Here is a 20,148-nt window from a genome sequence, read left to right as displayed (position 1 = left end):
AATATTGTTGTGTCTCAGGAAATAGGGAGGCCTGAGGAGACGGGGATAGATGGAAAGAGATGGGGAAAAAGCTGTTCTGTGGGGCATTCAGAACACAAACAACATTTATCAATGAAGTTAACTGTCTTACGTGGGCATGATTCGTGGCCCCCCAAGATAATTATAACAGTAATATCAAAGATCCTTGAACAGATATAATAATCATTTTAAAATTTAAAATATTGCAAGAATTTCCAAATCATGACACAGAGACATGAAATGAGCACAGGATGTTGGAAAAATGGCCCCAGTAGACTTGTTGGATACAGGGTTACCACAAACCTTCAATTATATCAGCAAAGCACACCAAAAAAAGATATACCTGTTCAAAACGCCTAGGATTTATAGCATATGTGAAAGCAGATATAGAGTCCAGAAGGTTGGAAAAATGAAGAAAAGTTAATTTTTGAAAGATTATATCCACTAAGAAAAATCAAAAATATGGTCTCTGTCAGCTTAGAAATTGAAAGCAAAAACATAAAATAATCTATAATTGTATCTGTGTCCATATAAGCACTGTGTTAATTAATAGGGCCTAGATTACATGGCCACAACCCATGACCTTGCTGTGGACATCACCTCTGTTTTAGAGATATGGTGACAACGACTATCACAAGAACATTGAATAGCACAAAGCCTGAAACAAGGGTGGTCTCTGACTCTGTATCCATGTTGTTTCACAAACTGGGCTGGTCAGGATGAATAATGTCCTACTATCCACAACCAGAAGAATATCCGGGAAAGGGCAACAGCACCAGGGCTCTTAAAGTCTGTCAATTACCCTCTACAAACTCATTGTGTATACAGATGGATTGTTTCTAGTATATCTAGCCAGATTGTTTCATTTCAACTCCACCAATTATTGATCTTCAGATGACACTGGAATTTTCTGCCCAAAATATAGGGATTCTCCTTCTCCAAGCAAGTCAGCACACAATTTATGGCAAATAATAAATACAGCAGTTTCCCTTTCTCATCATACTTTCTTTGACGCAAGTAAAGCTGGTGACTCAGAATTCTGGGCCCACGTCGTGGGGATGTGGCTGCAACAGAAGAAAAATGAACAAGTCCTGAAGATAGGAAAAATCTGCAAAAGGGCTGATTCAGAGAGGACAGGCTATCTATCACCAAAGACCTTTCTGACCCAAGGTCTGCTGATTTCATATAAGAAATAAAGGACTGAGAAAGTCACAAGGCCTAGGACTACGCTGAGTAAGATAGTTAGAGAGGTGCAGATTTTGAAAAGGCCTGTATTATCAAAATTTTCAGATTTCTCCTCAAGAGTCAAAATGGTCAAGTGTATACCTTGGAAGAAAATACGTATACAGACTGGGCTGAATGGGAAGTTGTTGTTGAGTGGGTAGAGTACACATAGTTTGAGATGATGGAAAAGTTCTGGAGATAAATGGTGGTGACAGCTGCATAAAAATGTGAATGTATTTAATGCCACTGAAATGGTACACTTAAAAATCACTAAAATGGTAAATTTTATGTTATGTATATTTTACCACAATAAAAAACCATATTTACAAACAGCATTTCAGTAGCAAACAGTACCTAAAGCAAAAATTTAGAAAATGGTCAGGCAATGTTATGCCCATTTATCGCGTGTTTTTAAAAAGTGAAGAGTCTTGGCTGTAGAACTGGGTACTGGTTTCATATCAGAGCGTCTAAGCTTCACCTCTCACTCGTTCTGTGACATTAGGCACATTATGTCATTGTTCTAAGACTCAGTTTTCTCATCTATAAAATGGGTCAATTATACAACATGTCATGTTTAGGATTGTTGAGGGGATAAATGACATTATCCACATAAACTGCCTGTACTGTAAGTGTTTGGGAATTCTTAACTATAATGTTGTTATCATTATTGTGTTGTTATTGTCGACAACTAAATTCAGACATTACTGAATGTCTGAACATGAAAGCCTTCAAAAAAGTTCTTAGGAGGGGAGAAAGGTAAGAGCACACAGTTAAATCAATAGGAAATTTATTAAATGCATATTATAATTCAATCTTCGGCTAGGTACTGGGAAATAGAAAACGAACTAAACACAAAAACACACCATAGGCCCTAAAGAAGTTTACAGCCTCACTGAGGAGATAAAGTAGACGCATGACACATTTCAACAATGTCGAGTGCATGACAACATTCAAGATCCTTCATGGGTGCTACTCTTGGGAGAAGAGAAAGCCCTTCCAGGAATAACATGCTGCGGTATTTAGGTATTCAACAGGCATGTGTCTGGTGTCAGCCAGTCTTAGCCTCAAATCCCACCTCCACCCCTGCAAGTAACCTAATCTCCCTAAGCCTCAGTTTCCTCATCAACACATCAGAGATGTGGGTAACTAAATCAGAGGGTTGTTTCGAACTTTAAATGAGATTGATGCATGCAGTGAATTTAGGACTTAGCACAGATTAATCCATTAGTAGAAATTACCTTATTTAATGAAAAATCTAATATGGTAAGCACTGCTTATTCTTATGGAAGAAAATCAGGCCTCAAAAGATTAAGCAACTCACCCAGTGTCTAGCTAGTACATGGCAGTCAGGAATCCACCCCTGATGATGGGACTCCTGACCCAGTGCCCTCTCCACTATATCAAAGCCACCTCTGGGCTGTTAGTGTTAAGTGAGCACTGAGAGAAATTCCTATGGCAATTGAGAAGGTGGTTAAAACAATGTCAGTAAAGTGATCAAAAAAAAAAAAAAAACTTCATGAATGAAGTAAAACAGAAAACAAAAGGTAGGCTCTTCAAAACAATGTTATTGGAGACTTCCTTTCCGTACACTATCTCACTGAATCTCTACAACAATCCTTCGAGATGTAATTAGCCCACTTTACTGTTCAGAGAAATAAAACCTGGAGTAGGTAAAACAAAAACTTATAGAATGTAACAAGATTAATAAGAGGAAACATTGGGATCTGAACCCAGTTCTATCTGATTTCAAAATCATTGCCCTTAATCAAAGAGAGATTTCCAGATGAGAGGAAAAACATGAGTTTCTTATGAATTTTTTAGGTGACTATCAAAGACTAAGTGTGAAATAAACAGAGCAAATTCAAGGAGATGGAGTACAGGTGGGGAGGACCCAGAAGAGGAGGGGAGGAGGAAAGAAATCTGTGAGGTGGATGGAGACGACAAGAGTAATAGCTTAGAGAGAGAGGTTCCTTTGGTTTCCTTTAAATCAAGGAGATTTTTGCTTACACATTCTCTTTATTCCCATGAATTTGAGCAGAATCTTCCTTTTACTTTTTTTTCCTAATAATTTTATTTTTATTTCTATGGTCAACTCCTGCCCAATAATTAATATCTAGGGGGATCCACGAAGAGTTCATTGACCTCCTCAAAGGAAATGGCTCAATCCTGAATCATAATGCAGAATCAATCATGGTGATGACCAAGGCCATAATGGTCTCATTGAAGGCCGGAATCCCTGACACTGCTCATTCACAATACACTAAGATAAAAGTTCAAGGAGGTGATTAAGAGTAACTCTGAGACTATGTTTAAACAAAAGGCTGTATGGGTCTGTGAGCTCAACTTTACCGACATCTTTAAAGGAGGCCTCTAAAGGCTTTTGAGAAAAAGAACTGGCCTTTAAATATCTTGAATTTCAATTAAATTGAATGACCTAAATACAATTTATTGTAGTGTATAGGAGATATCTTTATTCAAGTAGAAATCACTATCGATTTCTACATTTTGTAGGGGTATGTTATAAAGCACTTATCTATGAGTCCTCCAAAGAACAATCTTTCATCTGACCAAGCCATTTTAAAGACTGGTCTCTAAACATGTGAGAGAAGGAAACAGAGTCCAGCTTTCTTACCCATGACTCTGGGAAATAAGATGAAGCTCCTTCCAGGAGCTATCAGGCATCCAGCCTCAGGAGTAGCCTATATCCTTCATGAGAACTCAGAAGGGATTCGGGGGCACCAGGCTCTGCTTTTACTTTTCCCCAGCATTCTTTCCATTCTCCTGCAATGATAGCAACAGAAAAACTTTAAATCTACAGAAATTCTGCACCTTCCAAAAGCTTGATCCACAGATGCCAAAAAGTCGCATGGGCAGAATCGTCCAGTCCTGATGAGAAACAATGATGAAGAAGGATCTGAGTTGGAGCTGCTTCCTTAGGATCTGCAAGCTGAAAAATTGCTTCTCAACAATCCCAGTGGTTAAGTGACATCAGACAATCAGCTCTTTCCCTGCTGCCACATAAAAGACCGTCCCCTGTAGAGAAGACAAATGACCCAGATACAATTTTTGGTGCTTCCTAAAGTCAAAGTTTCCTTTATACACTCTTGGGTAATTAAGCGGTGTTGCCCCAAAACAATCAATAGTATTTCTACCTCTGTCTCCTGGTTCACTCTTCTGACCAGTGAATTGGAATAAAGGACTTCCTAATAAAGACACAATTTTGAAGATTTAAATTGCAGATCCAGAACTTTCTAATTCCATTTTCTGTGATAACCACAGGCTTGGGTTAACAGAACCTGGCAAGAGCAATCCAGGTTCTAGGTTCTAGATCCAGATTTCCTTGTGAAGAGACAGTCTAATCAGTTCTGCATTATGATCACAAGTCACCATTGTTAAGTTAAATAAAACTTTTTTTTCTTAGTAATATAAACTTATGTTACATACTATATAAATTGATGTTCCACCCTTGAATATGCTTCTTTGTATTTATTTATTAACCACATAAAGCTAAAAAACATAAAAGCTGCAACACAAATATTCTTCCTACGGGGTTTTTCTGCATAGGGTAAATTGGCTGTAGTGTCTCTAAATGCAATTTAAATAATGTTTGGACTAAAGATGGTTTATTTTCTTCGGTAATATCTCTGCAGCAAATAGGAACATTCCTCATATGTCCAAGAACCTCCTGTGCTCAAAATTGTATAACCTTAAGTTTTGCAAAGAATAACCACAATCTGCCATATTCTGAACCTATTTTGCACTGCATAACAGTTCCCAAGCAAGATACTACACTGAACTAGACGTGAAACGTATAGAAGAGCATACTGGTTTGTATGTGCCGTTAGACCCTAAAACACAAACACAAAGACTGAACAGTTAGTTTAGGACTATAAATTTGGCCTTCACTATTGTCCTAGTCACTGTCATCAACATTCAAAAATAGCTGTGAAATATATACATGTATGTATATAGGGTGTATGTATGCTGTAGAACCCAAGTGAGGTACCAAAATATCTGTCAGTATAACTCATTATTTTTTATAATGATTTGGATCTTAGATATTGTGAAAAAAAATCAATCTTTTCAAAGTTAAGTTGTGTTTTATTTAAAATATGTTTTTAAACTATGCTGAGAAAAAAATTTTTGATAAAATCAGGAACACAGCCAGGTGCAGTGGCTCACACCTGTAATCCCAGCACTTTGGGAGGCCAAGGCGGGTAGATCACTTGAGCTAAGGAGTTCGAGACTAGCCTGGTCAATGTGAAGAAAACCCATCTCTACTAAAATGACAAAAATTAGCTGGGTGTGGTGGCATCTCCCTGTAGTCCCAGCTACTTGGGAGGGTGAGGCATGAGAATCGCTTGAACCCAGGAGGCGGAGGTTACAGTGAGCCAGGATCATGCCATTGCACTCCAGCCTGAGTGACATAGGGAGATTCTGTCTCAAAAAAAAAAAAAAAAAAAAATCAGAAACACTAGTTTGAGAGTTTGTTCATTAATTGCATGCCTACTGTGTTCCAAGAACTGTATTACATGCTGGGAATATAAGATAAAATATGCCATCCTTATTTTTTAAGAGTTCCAAGATTAGATACACTCTCTCATTCTCTCTCTCTCACATAAACACACATCCTGCACAGGCTAGTGAGTCCTAACACACAGGTATAAATGAGCAATTCATTGGGCACATGAAGGAGGAGTAAGGAGAGCACAAAAACCACAGTGGTTAGGAAGACATATCAGAATTGTATAAAGTCACCAAAGTATAAAAATGATGTAACTAAATCCCAATCAGAGGATGGGCCTGAAAGCCAAATAACATATGTAGTGCATCAGCCAGAACGATGGAGAAAGCCTTGGAAATTTACAAGGCCAGAACCCTCACGTTAGGGCTTAGGCATGAAGAAGTTAAGTGACTCATTAAGGTTATAGGAGTTAGAAATTTGGAGCATATAGATGAGGTTAATTTAAACATATATGCAAGTGCATTTAATTAAGTTTATAAGAACCTTCACATACATGAGGATATTTTGTAAACAGATCTATCCCACGACAGAGGAATCAAAGGCAAAAGAGAAGGCCTTATAATCTTTTGCAACTAAAGAGACCTTGAGTCCAAAAGTATCAAAATCAAAGGCTGAGATTTGGCTCTGACTCCTCTATGTCTACGACGAGTTCAAGGTTTCTGCTGTTCTCATAGAGAAAACTAAGAACGATGATTAATAGTAACGACATTTAACCAAGAAATTGTATGTATATCATTGGACTTTGCTTCAAATTATACAATCCCCTATATATATGTGTGTGTATGGATATTACTGAAGGTTAGCAATTCGTGGTTTGGTGGTTTTTTATATTGTTTAATTGTGCAATTATGTTCATTCATAATCTGTGTTAGATTGTTTTTCAAAGAGTTTATTTTATAACAAAATTAATCAGTTGAATAATAATTCCCTCTCCATTGGCAGCCCTTGGAGGAAGTTTGGATTACTGACTCATGTAGCCAACGTTAGACACTATTGTTCCCCTGGTGATAGCTATTTGAGGTGCATAGATAATATCGAAGATAAAAAAACGCATCCTGTGAAAGTCTAGGCCAAGGATACAAGAACTTTCTCATACAAATCTGGATTTATGGCTTCTTTTAAAGAAGTGAAAACTTTAGCAAGGCCAGGTGCACATTTCCGAATGATAACAACCGGCAAAAGCCAAGTTGCAGCTGCCCCTTCTGATGATATGAGAACCCCGGTTCACTTCCATTCTCACAAGCCAAGATGAATATTTCTGACCTGGCCCTGTAGACATTTGAGTTTATGATCCCTGGTATAGTCTTATAGACTTAAATCCAGAGTTCCAGCAAGCATCACAGATGTTTAATGTTCTTATTCTTTAGAGAAAGGATTTATTTTTATTACATTGGAATAAACTCCACTGCGTTTTGAAATGTTTTAGTCCTTTGAATTTTAGCCAGAAACTGGAATGCTGACAGTCCTCATTTGTATTAGTGAACTACCTTGTTCTTTCAATTTTACTTTATTGTGGAAAATGGATTTGAGAATCTCTAGACTCTAAATTCTAATTCCTAATAATAAATCCATAACTTTCTGCTCTACCTCTTCTGGCATAATCAAGAAGGAAAGTTAGTACTGGTTTATTGAAGACGTTGAAGAACAGCTACTTAGAAATGATAACAAACACTTATGTGTCTAGTTTATCACCAAAGCAAGACATCCCACGACATTCAGTAATTAATAGTATGACCTATATATTATTGGGAAAATTAATGGAGTACATATTTCAAGTAAAATCCATTTAGTAAATGAAAAATGTTTTAGTTCCACACCATTATCCTCAAAAAAAGGTAAACCAAAATGAATGAATTGAGTCAGTCAGAAAGAGGGATAAGAATCACATAGTTAAGTATGAAGGCTGTTAGAGTCATTTTCACGACATCAAAACTCTGAAGGCCTTTAGGGGTCAGTAAAGTTGAGATAATTGGGCAAAAAAAAAAAAATCCTGTGGGTAGAGGCTTTCAGAATTAGGAACTTCAGACTCTCCATCATTTTTTTTCCTAATTTCATTTCAGAAAATAAAACAAAATAAAAATCTTTGCAAATTCTAGCTTAAAGGTTAGGAAACTGCTTATTTCTCCTAATTTGGATATTTTCTCACCTTCCTGAGGTGTGCTGTAAGATATCAAAAGCACAAATATATCATCAAGTAATTTTTATGTGGAAATACTTAAGGCAAATCAAGAAAAAAAATGTCAATTTCAAGAAGCTTTGGAATTATTGAATATGTCCCTATGAAAGCATTGCAAAATGTTAGTGTTTCTCTTTTGAGACAATTCCACAGCATTTTGATGCCTGACCCAGACACACCTCCTACATAAGTTTCCCTCTCTGGTCAGTGTCATCTCTATTCAACAGACAGGAACTCCAAAGTTCACTCAAGCATTTTAATGATCTCAAGTTGGGTAGCAAGAGCCTGGGGGCTTTTTCTGAGTCATAGGGAAACTGCTGCAGGGTGACAATCAGAACCCTACAGAATTATCAAGTGTGAAATGAAGGCAACACCAAAGGAAAGAAATTCTCACTATTTTCCAAGGTAGTGACCTTTTATCTTCTCCACTTCAAAACTTCATTTTGTGACTACGATGCCTATCAATTACAGAGGTCATTTAAACTCTCAAGAGAAAGAAAGAATTCCACCTTGCTAAGCAATCCCCGAGCCCAAAGCTTTGATCACACTTCAAAAGAGAACATCTCACACCAAGATCACCCTCGCTTTTATTGGAGGGACAGGACTGATCTGCCAATGAGAACAATGGCACGACTCCAAAGCATCTCAGAGGGTCGGTCTTCCAGGTAGCTGGTTTCTTCTCCCTCTTTTCCTTCATCTGGAATATGAAAGAGCTATCAGAAAACAATCACACCACACTAATAAAGGAACAAGTTGAAATAAGTTCTCTAAATGGGAAGGAGACACTAACGAAACACACCCTGCCAAAACCAAAAGGATAAAACCATTTAGAATGGTAGGTAAAGGGTTTCAGTAGCAGTCAAGGAGGCTGGGAACAACCAACAATGTATGTATCCCTCAACAGTCATGAACCTAAGACTCTCAGTAATTACTCAATCATGAGGGAGTAAGTGTAGTACATTGGCAAGACTCCAAGCTTTAGAGTCTGAAAGACCTAAGTTTAGATACTGGCTCTGTTGCAGATGGCTTTGTGCTTTGAGTGACTTTATTTCTTTGCATTTCAGATTTCTCATCCCTACATTCCTTTTAATATCTGTCTTTCAAGATTGTTGTAAGGGTTGAATGAGATGATACACCTAAAAATGCCAGACACATTCATTGTCTAATGAATGGTAACTATTGCCATGATTATTTGTAGTGTTAATAAATAGGTGAGATCTATCAGCTCTCTTGCTCTTTCTTTGTTGCCCCTATAGCATGGTATAAAGTTACAGTACTCCCTTTGGGTTTCCTTTTCCATTAAAGTCAAGCTCTGTCATATCCTGTGGCTGAGACAGGAACAAAAGAGGTAAATACAAGAGTCAAAGCATGAAGTTTGGGGCAATCTAAAAAGTGCACCTCTCCAATTGGGTGAAGTGAGTACCTGGAACATGGAACTAACTATATGTGTAAAAGGATGGAATTTTTGTCTAAAAGGAACATCATTTGTCCTGAGCCATAAAATAAAGCAGATTTTAGACCAAGGAAAGAGAATGATTTCCTGGACTCTCAGGATCCAAACTCGGAGCTTAGGGGAGAGGTTGGTTCCAGGCAGTGCAGGAACCACTTAGGAACTAACTTGTTTGAGGTGAGACATCCACATCTGCTGGAAAATGTGCATGGATGTGCACATGTGCGTGTGCATGAACTTATGAGCAGGGCCCCGCTGGTCAGTGACAGGAGTCCGACCCACATTGGTGTGCAGGGGCAGCAGCGGAGGCTGACACAGAGAGCAGGACTTTCTCTTCCAGGGCTGGCAGCAGCAGCCCCAGGTCCCAAGACATCTTAGCTCAGTGGACGAGACTTCCCCAGGATGCCAGATTTCTAGATATCAGCAGTGGCACACCACCTACTCAGCTCCAGGAAACCACCACTGTACTGCCAGCAGACAAGGGCAGCACCAGCATGCCAGGTTGCCAGTGTTTCAATAGTGACACCATGTGGCAGTGACAATCAGACTTCCCACTTGTCTAAGCCAATTTCTGGTTTTCTTTCCTTGACCTGAATCTTTGGATTGAGCAAGACCTTTTTCATTATCATGGGAGAAGAGACCGATAAGGTAAGAGAAACTTTGCGCAATAGGCAAGATGGTGAGTCGATTGCTTAATCTGAATGTAAAACATGACAACGTGTGTGCTCCAAACTGGAGAGGTGATGAGGGAATCACAGTGCTGGAGAACAATACCTGGAAAGCATGGTAAGACAGAACAGGCTGTCCTAAGCACAAAGAAGTGTGGGAAGCGATAATAGGAGTACCATGCCAGTCAGCAGAGGAGGACAAGAGGAACCCTAAGAGCAGACCAGATAGAGTGGCTTTGGCAGGCAGACCAGCAGTCAGTCTCAGAGAGCACTGGTAGAGAGTGGTAGCCCCCACTTCACAAGACTGAGGCTCAAGAACAGACTTCAGGGCTGGATGGGGCGGAAGAGCAATGATGACAGAGAAAAACAAGCCCAAGTCATTGAGAGGTGGGGGCAGGTTAAGCTATGAAGACAAGGACCTCAGACGCAGAGTTTGGATCAGGAACACACTTATTAGAACACAGCCAGGTCCTGGTCCCAGGAGTAGAAAATAAGGTACAGCAAACATGTAGAGTCCTACTATATTCCAGGTACTATTCTAGGTGGTACTCTTTAGGAGCATCCAAAAATCTCTGCTCGCAAGGAGTCTGCATCCTATCAGGGGAGATGGACAATAGATTAAATAATAAAACGTATAGCAAATGGTGATTCATGCAATGGAGAATAGGAAAGCAGGGAAGAGAGAGAGAGGACATGACGGGGGACAGGGTAGATGTTAAATAGATGGCCAGGGAAGGCCTAAGAAGGTGTCATATCAGCAAAGACACAGAGGAGGTGAGGAAATGAGCCACATGGCTATGTGGGGACAAGAAGGACAGAGGGAGCAAGAGCACAGAAGCAAGAGCAAAGCGAGCCTGCCTGCAAAAAGGCCAGTGAGGCTGGAGTGGAAGGAATGAACAGGTGAAGAGTCAAGGAGGCCTGAGACTTATGGGGTCAAATTGTGTGGGGCTTGTGGATCACATGAAGGACTTCATTCGGAGTGAGATGGAGGCCTTTGGAGGCTTTAGACAGAGAAGTTGAGACAAGGCAGTCAGGCACGAGGGCAGCAGGGGCAGGCTGGTCAGAAGGCTGTGAGAGTAGCCCAGGCTGGAGGCGAAGGTAACTAGGGCCAGTGTGCTTGCCATGACAGTGGTGAGACGTGGCTGGATTCTGAATGTATTCTGAAGTGAAGCCGACACAGTTTCCTTGGTTGTGGGATATGAGAGGAAGGGAGGAGACACATGCCTGACCCCCAGGTTTTTTGGCCTAAGACACTACCTAGACCTTGAGTAGGCCAGGCTACCCCGGGCAGCAATATTACACTGTTCTGAGTCTCCTGAGTCCCTTAAACCCCCCAAACCCACCAAGACACCAGGTGCCTGCAAGCAGGGAGTTATATTTGGTTACAAACCATGAAGGTGAAAAGGATAAGAAAAGTCAAATCATCGTAAAACCTCTATTTCAGATCCTGTAAGGCCGATGGACTTCTGTCCCCTTGGTCACAGCTGCTACCTGGGGTGGCACTAATGTCCCCTGAGACCAGCAGCACATAGACAGTCAGGTTACATTGTTCTGCTTTTCTCTGACCTGTCACCAGAAGAGCAAGTAAAAAAGTTCTAAACACATGGTACTGAAGCATGCTTTGTGAGAGGGCAGGAACACATGGCAAGCACAAACTTTCCTCATGCATATTCTCCAATGAGCTATAAATCAGCAATCTTAGGCTGTCACCAAATGGATCCCTTTCATAACTAATCATGTTTTGCTAACCTTCAGACACACTTAAGTAACTGACCAGTTCCACTTACCTCAGGCATTTGTGTGTGGCCCACTGAGAACCATTGTCCTAACCGCCCCCCACCGCCCCCACAACTGTCAAGCCATTTTGAGAGTAGTGATCTTGCAGGGCTTTTCCCCACCTCCAGCCCCACTCCTACTCCTCCTTCCTCCCATCTCTACTTTCCCTGAACTGAACTGACCAGTACAACCCACATGTCTGGTACAAACATAGTCTCTTTTTCACAGCCCCATTGCTTACTTCTCCTTTCTTGCTTTTTAAGGCCCATTACCATCTTCATCCCTGGCTTCCTACTGGTATTTCCATTAATGAATGTCCTCTTCAAAACAGCCCAACAACGTAACTCCTGTATGAGGACTTATATCCTGGGACACCCCACCAGTTTTCAGAATAGAGCAACTTTCTTAACGATTCTTCTTCCATTATCCCAACACACAAACACACACACATGCATGCACGCACACACACATACACACACATACTTCCTATGTCCTTCATGTCTGCTAACTTGTGACATCAGAGCTCCCACTTACCATTTCAGTTTGAAAGCTACATTATAGCCACAATTCCCCCACAGGAATGGTCACCTCTGAGAAATTTAAGATTCTCCCTGTTGTGTTTTTGCAGAGGCTGAAAAAGTGAATCAATCCATGAAGATGCTTTGCTCTTGAGCTTTCTGGGGACATTCTTGCAAATATAGTGGTGTTCTCTGTGCTTTGGGGTGTTAAGTAGCCACACTTTTATCTCCAGAAGTTTATTTTTAATGAAATGCTGACATTTTAGCATTTCCTTGCATATCTGCATTCTAGGGTATCTGCCAGTAGTGACAGGAACTCAAGAAAGCATGAAAAATAATCCACTCATTATCAGTCTTGTCTTGAGTTTACCTACAATTGCTATACCCTTGAAATGGATTTTAGTTGGTAATGGAAAATCAATACAAGCAACAAGAGATGGTTTAATCTCCTTAGGTGTGTTGTAACTCACGCCATTGCACACATATTCATTGCCCTACAAACATACTCAAAGATGTTAGACTTTCTAGAAAGAGATGCGATGCATAAAGAAAATAATATCAGGGTACAGATAAAGGACAGTAATTCCTCTGGCAAAAACAAAATGTCCTTTCAGGACATATGTGCCAGTCACGCCTAAGTGGTAAAGTAAAATTTGGGCAATTTGTCTTCTTAAGTTGTTCACCCAGCAACCATATCTGTCTCAAATGATGAAAGGAGTCAACACTGTGAGTCAGGCTGCCTGTTGAAGCATGGCTCCTGACCCTTTCCAGTGCTGGCTGTCTTGTAGCAGTGATCTTTGACAGACATCAGATTTCATACAACTTTCTTCTCCACTCTAGCAAAATGTGCTTCTCTGCTGTACTGACCGAGGAAGAGAAAGCTTGGGTACAGTCACCAGTCCTGGGTTCTAGAAAATTCAGTAGCCATTATCAGGTTAGGATAGAATACATATTTTTTCTGGTATCACCAAGATTTGCTATGGAAAAAAAATTTTAAATTCATATTTTCCATGCCTTTCACATCTTGCTGTTGGCCTAAGATGGCTTCAGAGAATCGCCAAAGATAGCCTCAAGACAAGTGAAATAAGCCAGACACCAAAGGTCAAATACTGTCTGACTTCACTCACATGAGATATCTAGAATAGGCAAATTCATAAAGACAGATTGTAGAATGAAGGTTATAAGGAGTTGGAGGGAGCAAGAAATGGGGAGTTATTATTTAACCTTCACAGTTTCTGTTTGGAATGATGAAAAAGTTTGGAAATAGGGATGACAGTTGTACAACATTTTAAATGTAATTAATGTCACTGAATTCTACACCTCAAATTGTTTAAAATGGTTAATTCTATGCTATATGTAGTTACCATAATTTGTTTTAATTTTGAAAAGATAACCTGAAGAAACTGAGGTGGAATTTTCCCCTCTGCTTTAATAAACAAGGGTTTTCTCTACAGCCACCCCCAAAACTAAATTAGTAGCTTGTGTCATTGCACAGAAAAGATTCCTTTCCCCATGCCAGCAAATGATAGAGGTATCTGTGCTCCTCTTTATAGGACGGAAGCAAAAATGGTTCAGAAATGTCCTCCGGATACAAAATTTATATATACATACATAAATTATTTATCACCACAAGCTTATAATGGAAAAACATCATGTATTTGGTCCACCCATTGCCATCTGTGTTCCCTCTCCCTAGAGGAAGCTTCTTTTAAATGAGTCTCTGGTAGTTACCTACAAAGCCCTACATAGTATGCTTAAACCACTATTTCATGCTGTATCATCTCCACCGATTATTTGTAACTTCCTGCTGTAAGAGATAAATGATAGCTCACTTGTACCACCTCCCACTGCCTCTACCCTTTCCCTCCCAATATAGTTGCATCACTGTTCTCAGTTCCTCCCACTGATTGCCTCTACAACCTCAGACTTAAATCTCCATTTATTACTCAAACAGACAATTTCTTTTGGCTCCCTATTTTGGAGCTGGAGATATTAGTGATCCCTCTTCCTCTCGCCTTCCACTCTCTTTTACCTCCTAACATCTGTCAACTCTAGTTTCACTTGTATGTGGTCCAAGCTAAAAGTAGTTAGTTATGGTGGTAAAATCTTCTATGTTTTTTTTTTAACAGGATTATTGCAAAAGTTGAATACCAGTCAACAATGTTTGCATTATAGTAATCAGGTAAGTATTGTTATCTTTAGGAGCACTGGGCGTGCTGGAAGTGCTCCTAAAGATAACATTCTTTAGGATGGGCATTCTTTCTTCTCTCAGATCTTAATGTCATAGGCACTCTGACATTTGGAGAATAATCCTGAGATTTAGTTCAAAAAGATTCTTCTTCTTCATACTCATCAACTGCTAAATTCACATTTAGTTTGCTACAGATATGGATCAGATCTGTCTTACATATTCGGTTGGGGCAAAAGTAATTGCCACTACTTTTAGTTTGCAGTTAAAAGTAATGGCAAAAACCTGCCAGGCACAGTGGCTGACACCTGTAATACCAGCACTTTGAAGGCCAAGGCAGGTGGATCACAAGGTCAGGAGTTCGAGACCAGGTTGGCCAACATGGTGAAACCCCATCTCTACTAAAAGTCAAAAAATTAGCCGGGCATGGTGGTGTGCACCTGTAATCCCAGCTACTCAGGAGCCCATGCGAGAATCATTGGAACCCAGGAGTGAGTTTGCAGCGAGCTGAGATCATGCGCCACTGCACTCAACCTGGTGACAGAGCGCATCCGGCCCTCAAAAAAAAAAGTAATGACAAAAACCGTAATTACTTTTACACCAACTTAATAGATTGCTTGGTTGGTTGGTTGATTGGTTGGTTGGTTGGTTGATTTTTATTGAAGTTCCTGACAGTCTTACCTTTTCTTCTTGCTTTGTGTGCCTTAATCAAGGTTTCTCAAACTCACTCTATTATCTACTCCATCATACACCCTTTAGTCCAATGACCTACCTTGCAGTGCCCTCCACATTTCTGTTTCTATATGGACTCAGCCTGTTTCACAAATGCCTTTTCACTGAGCTCCTCTGTTAGATCCATCGTTTGTTTGTTTGAAGTTTCCACCTATTCTCACAATTTGCTCTAAATCCTCTAGGGTTATTCATTTCTGGTTTTATTTTTCTCTTGGTGGGTGGTAAGAAGAGATCTTTTATTTTACATTTTTATATTTCCTAAATATCTTGGGATTCTTAGTGGTCTATTTATATCTGTTTCAATAAAAATTCTGCCTGATAAAAAAACTTTCAACAAATCAGGTATAAAAGGAACATATTTCAACTTTATAAAGGCCATATAAAGGCCATATAGGACAAGCCCACAGCTAATATCATACTCAATGGTGAAAAGCTGAAAGCTTTTTCTTTTATGTTATGAACAAGACAAGGATGTCCACTTCCACCACTTTTACTTACTATAGGACTGAAAGTCCTAACCAGGGCAATTGAGCAAGAAAAACATAAATAAATAAAAGATATCTAAATCAGAAAAGGAGAAGCAAAATTTTCTCTATTTGCAGATGACAAAGCCTTATATATAGAAAACCCTAAAGCCTACACCAAAAAAATTGTTAGAACTGAAAAACAAATTTACTAAAGTCACAAGATACAAAATCAGCATACGAAAAACAGTTGTAGTCCTATTCACTAACAATGAACTATCCAAAAACCTAAGAAAACAGTCACATTTACAATAACTTCCAAAAAGATAAAATACCTGAAAATATATTTAACCAAGGAGGTAAAAGATCTATACACTGATAGCTATAAAACATTGATGAAAGAAATTGAAAATGACACAAATAAATGGAAAGATATTCCATGTTTATGAATTAAAGAAATTAATATTGTAGAAATATACTACCCAAAGCAATCTACAGATTCAATGCTATCCTTATCAAAATACCAATGATATTTTTCACAGAAATAGAAAGAAAATTTATACAAAACCACAAAAATTTATACAGAACCACAAAAATTTATACAGAAATTTTTGTATAAATTTTTGTATAAATTTTTTTGTAGAAATTTTTGTATAAACCACAAAAATTTATACAGAACCACAAAAGACCCTGAATAGTCAAATCAACCTCAAAGAAAAAGAACAAAGCTGGAGAAATCACACTACCTTATTATAAATTATATTATAAAGTTACAGTAATCAAACAGTATGGTACTGGCATAAAAGCAGAAAGACCAATAGAACAAAATAGAAAGCCCAGTAATAAATCTACATATCTACAGTAAATTGATATTTGACAAAGGTGTCACTAACACACAATGGGGAAAAACAGTCTTTAATAAATGATTTTGGAAAAACTGCACATCCACATGCGGAAGAATAAAATTGGACTCTTATCTCACACCATATATAAAAATCAATCCAAAATGAATTAAAGACTTAAATGTTAGGCCTGGATCTGTAAAACTACTAGAAGAAAACAGAGGGGAAAGTCTCTATAGCATTGGTCTGGGCAGTGAATTTTTTGGCTATGACCCCAAAGGCACAGGTAACAAAAGCAAAAATAGGCAAAAGGGATTGCACGAAACTAAAAATCCTCTGTAAAGAAAACAATCAAGAGTAAAAAGACAACCTATAGAATGGGAGAAAATATTTACAAACCATACATCTGGTAGGGGGTTAATATCCAAAATATGTGAAGAACTCCTGCAAGTTAATAGTAAGGAAACAAATTTTAAAGAGGGCAAAGGACCTGAATAGACATTTCCCCAAATAAAGCATACAAATGGCCAACAGGTATATCAAGAAATGCCCAACATTACTAATTATCAGAAAAATTCAAATAAAAACTATGGTGAGATATCATCTCACATGTGTTAGAATGCCTATTACATACACAAAAAAAGATATAATAAGTGTTGGTAAGGATGTGGAGAAAAGGGAACTCTTCTTCACTGATCATGGGAATGGAAGTTAGTAGAGCTATTATAGAAAATAATATGGCGTTTCCTCAAAAAAATTAAAAATAGAGCTGACATATAATCCAGCAATCCCACTACTGGATATATATTCAAAAAAGAGGAAATCAGTGTGTCAAAGAGATACTTGCATTCCTGTGTTTATTGCAGAATTGGAATCAATCTAAGTATGCAAGATATGGAATCAATCCAAGTGTCCATCAATAAATGAATGGGTTTTTAAAAATCTGATATGAGATGTGTGTGTGTGTATGTGTATAGATACACAGACACACACAAAGTGAAATACTGTTTTTTCTTAAAGAAGAAGGCAATCTTGTCACTTACAACATGTATGAAGCTGGAGGATATTACACTATTAAATAATCCGGGTGCAGAAAGACAAATACTGTATGATCTCACTCGTGTAGAATGTAAAAATTTTGAACTCACAGAAGCAAGAGTAGAATGGTAGTTACCAGGGGCTGAAGCAGGCAGCAGATAGATATCGATCAAAGAGTACAAAGTTTCAGTTAGACAGGATGAATAAACCTGGGGTCTATCGTACGGCATGGAATGGTTAATAGGAACAGTATGGTTTATAGTAATGTATTGTACACTCGAAAATTGCTCTGGAAGTAAATTTAAAATGTTCTTACTACAAAAAAAATAACTATGTGAGGTGACGGATATGTTAGCTTGTGGTTGTGGTAATCATTTCACAGTGTATAACATATATCAAAATATCGCATTGTACACTGTAAATATATACAATTCTTATTTGTCAATTAGAAATAAAAATAAAAGACTGAAGCAATAGGACCATTGCATATATCAATGGAATTGTTGGTTGGCAAATTTCAATTTAGGGTAAGTGAACAGGAGAAGTCCTAAAAGCCAGAATTAGGAATGAATGTATATATCCAGAGGGGTACACTGTCTCTCTACAAGTTCATTCAATTTTTTAAAGACAAATTAATCCTTTTTGTTGTAACACCCTTTCCTAACCACCTTATATAAAACAGTACCCCCATCCAGTGACTCTCTATTTTTTCAACCTGTTGTATTTCCTTCACAACTCTTACCACCCTCAAAATCATCTAATTTGTCACTTGCTCATAGTTTGTTTCTCCCACTACAACATAAGGTTCATGAGAGAAGATCTTTTTTTTTTAATATATCTGGTTTACTTCTGTATCCTTAGTGCTTGGAACACTGACACACAGTAGGTGCTCAGTAAGTATTGGTTGAATTAATGAATTAATTATGTAATGAATGAAAATGCTATGGCTGGACCACTACAATCTCAAGAAATAATTCATATACATTACAAAAATGGGAAAAAACAAAATTTTTTTGATGTCATAGAAAATTAAGCATGCTTACTACTTTGTGATATTTCTTTTTGAACCCAGGGAGAGTCCAATCCTCAGGCCCCAAAATAGAAAATAAAAACTTATCATTGGATGTCCTCACTCCCAATCATCTCAAAAGGGGCAAGTCATTTTCTCGCCCCTGGAGCACACAGCAGTGGCCAGGTCATGTCCTCAGAGCTTGATCTAAAAAAAATTTTCTTTGTCTTCTTCGATTAAAACATTATTTTGTACTTTTGAAAAAATCCAAGGAACAAAATTTTATCAGCAGAGAGTTGAGCAATACATACGGGTAATATCAGATTATCACCTAATATTCTCAATTAGAAAATAAGGCTGGGCATGGTGGCTCACCCTTGTAATCCCAGCACTTTGAGAGGCTGAGGTGGGCGGATCACTTGAGGTAAGGAGTTCAAGACCAGCCTGGCCAATATGGTGGAACCCTGTCTCTACTAAAAATACAAAACTTAGGCAGGCATGCTGGCCCGTGCTTGTAATCCCAGTACCCAGGAAGCTGAGGCGAGGAGAATTGCTTGAACCCAGGAGATGAAGTTTGCAGTGAGCTGAGATCGCCACTGCACTCCAGCCTGGGCGACAGAGTGAGGAAGAAGAAAGAAGAAAGAAGAAAGAAGAAAGAAGAAAGAAGAAAGAAGAAGAAGAAGGAGGAGGAGGAGGAGGAGGAGGAGAGGGAGAGGGAGAGGGAGAGGGAGGAGGAGGAGGAGGAGAAGGAGGAGGAGAAGGATGAGGAGAAGAAGGAGAAGAAGGAGAAGGAGGAGAAGGAGGAGAAGGAGGAGGAGAAGAAGAATTTTGTGAAAATACTCTTTTGATCTAAGAATGTCTATTAGAATCTGAATTTTTCACTGCTTTATGAAAATAATTAATTAAAGACAAGGCATGGAGAATCAACTTCACTCTGACCTCCTGCCAGGTATTTGCATAAAGCATTGGCCAATTTAATAATCTAAGATTGAGTATTGAGAACGCTCAGTCGCTTGAAGGCATTTGTCTTCTAATAGATGACCTGGTAACTAATATAGTTAATTGTAGTCCAATTTCTTTTACTGCCTGGACACAAGTCTTCTTATTTCAGGGAACAGGCCTCTTTATATTCAGTTCAACAAATATTTATTGCCTACTTTGTATTCCTATGAAATTTTGCAACCTCTTTCCATTCCCAAAACTAAGTATTCTCGGACTTTCATTTCCTGTTTTCACTTTAAGTGACTTATTCCATAATCAGTTATCTCCTAACCACTTCCAAATAGTGACATTCTTTAAAAATCCCCATACTGTAATACAATGCAATGGAATATTATTCAGCACTACAAAAAAACGTGCTATCAAGCCATGAAAAGACACGGAGGAACCTTAAACGCATATTTTTAAGTGAAAGAAGCAATCTGAAAAAGGCTACGTACTGTGTGATTCCAACTATATGATATTCTGGAAGAGGCAAAACTATGGAGGCAATAAAAGATTGGTGGTTGTCAGGGGCTGCG

This window comes from Papio anubis, chromosome 12, assembly GCF_008728515.1.
Source record: "Papio anubis isolate 15944 chromosome 12, Panubis1.0, whole genome shotgun sequence".
Taxonomy (NCBI): domain Eukaryota; kingdom Metazoa; phylum Chordata; class Mammalia; order Primates; family Cercopithecidae; genus Papio; species Papio anubis.
Note: the sequence above shows the minus strand (reverse complement) of the source record.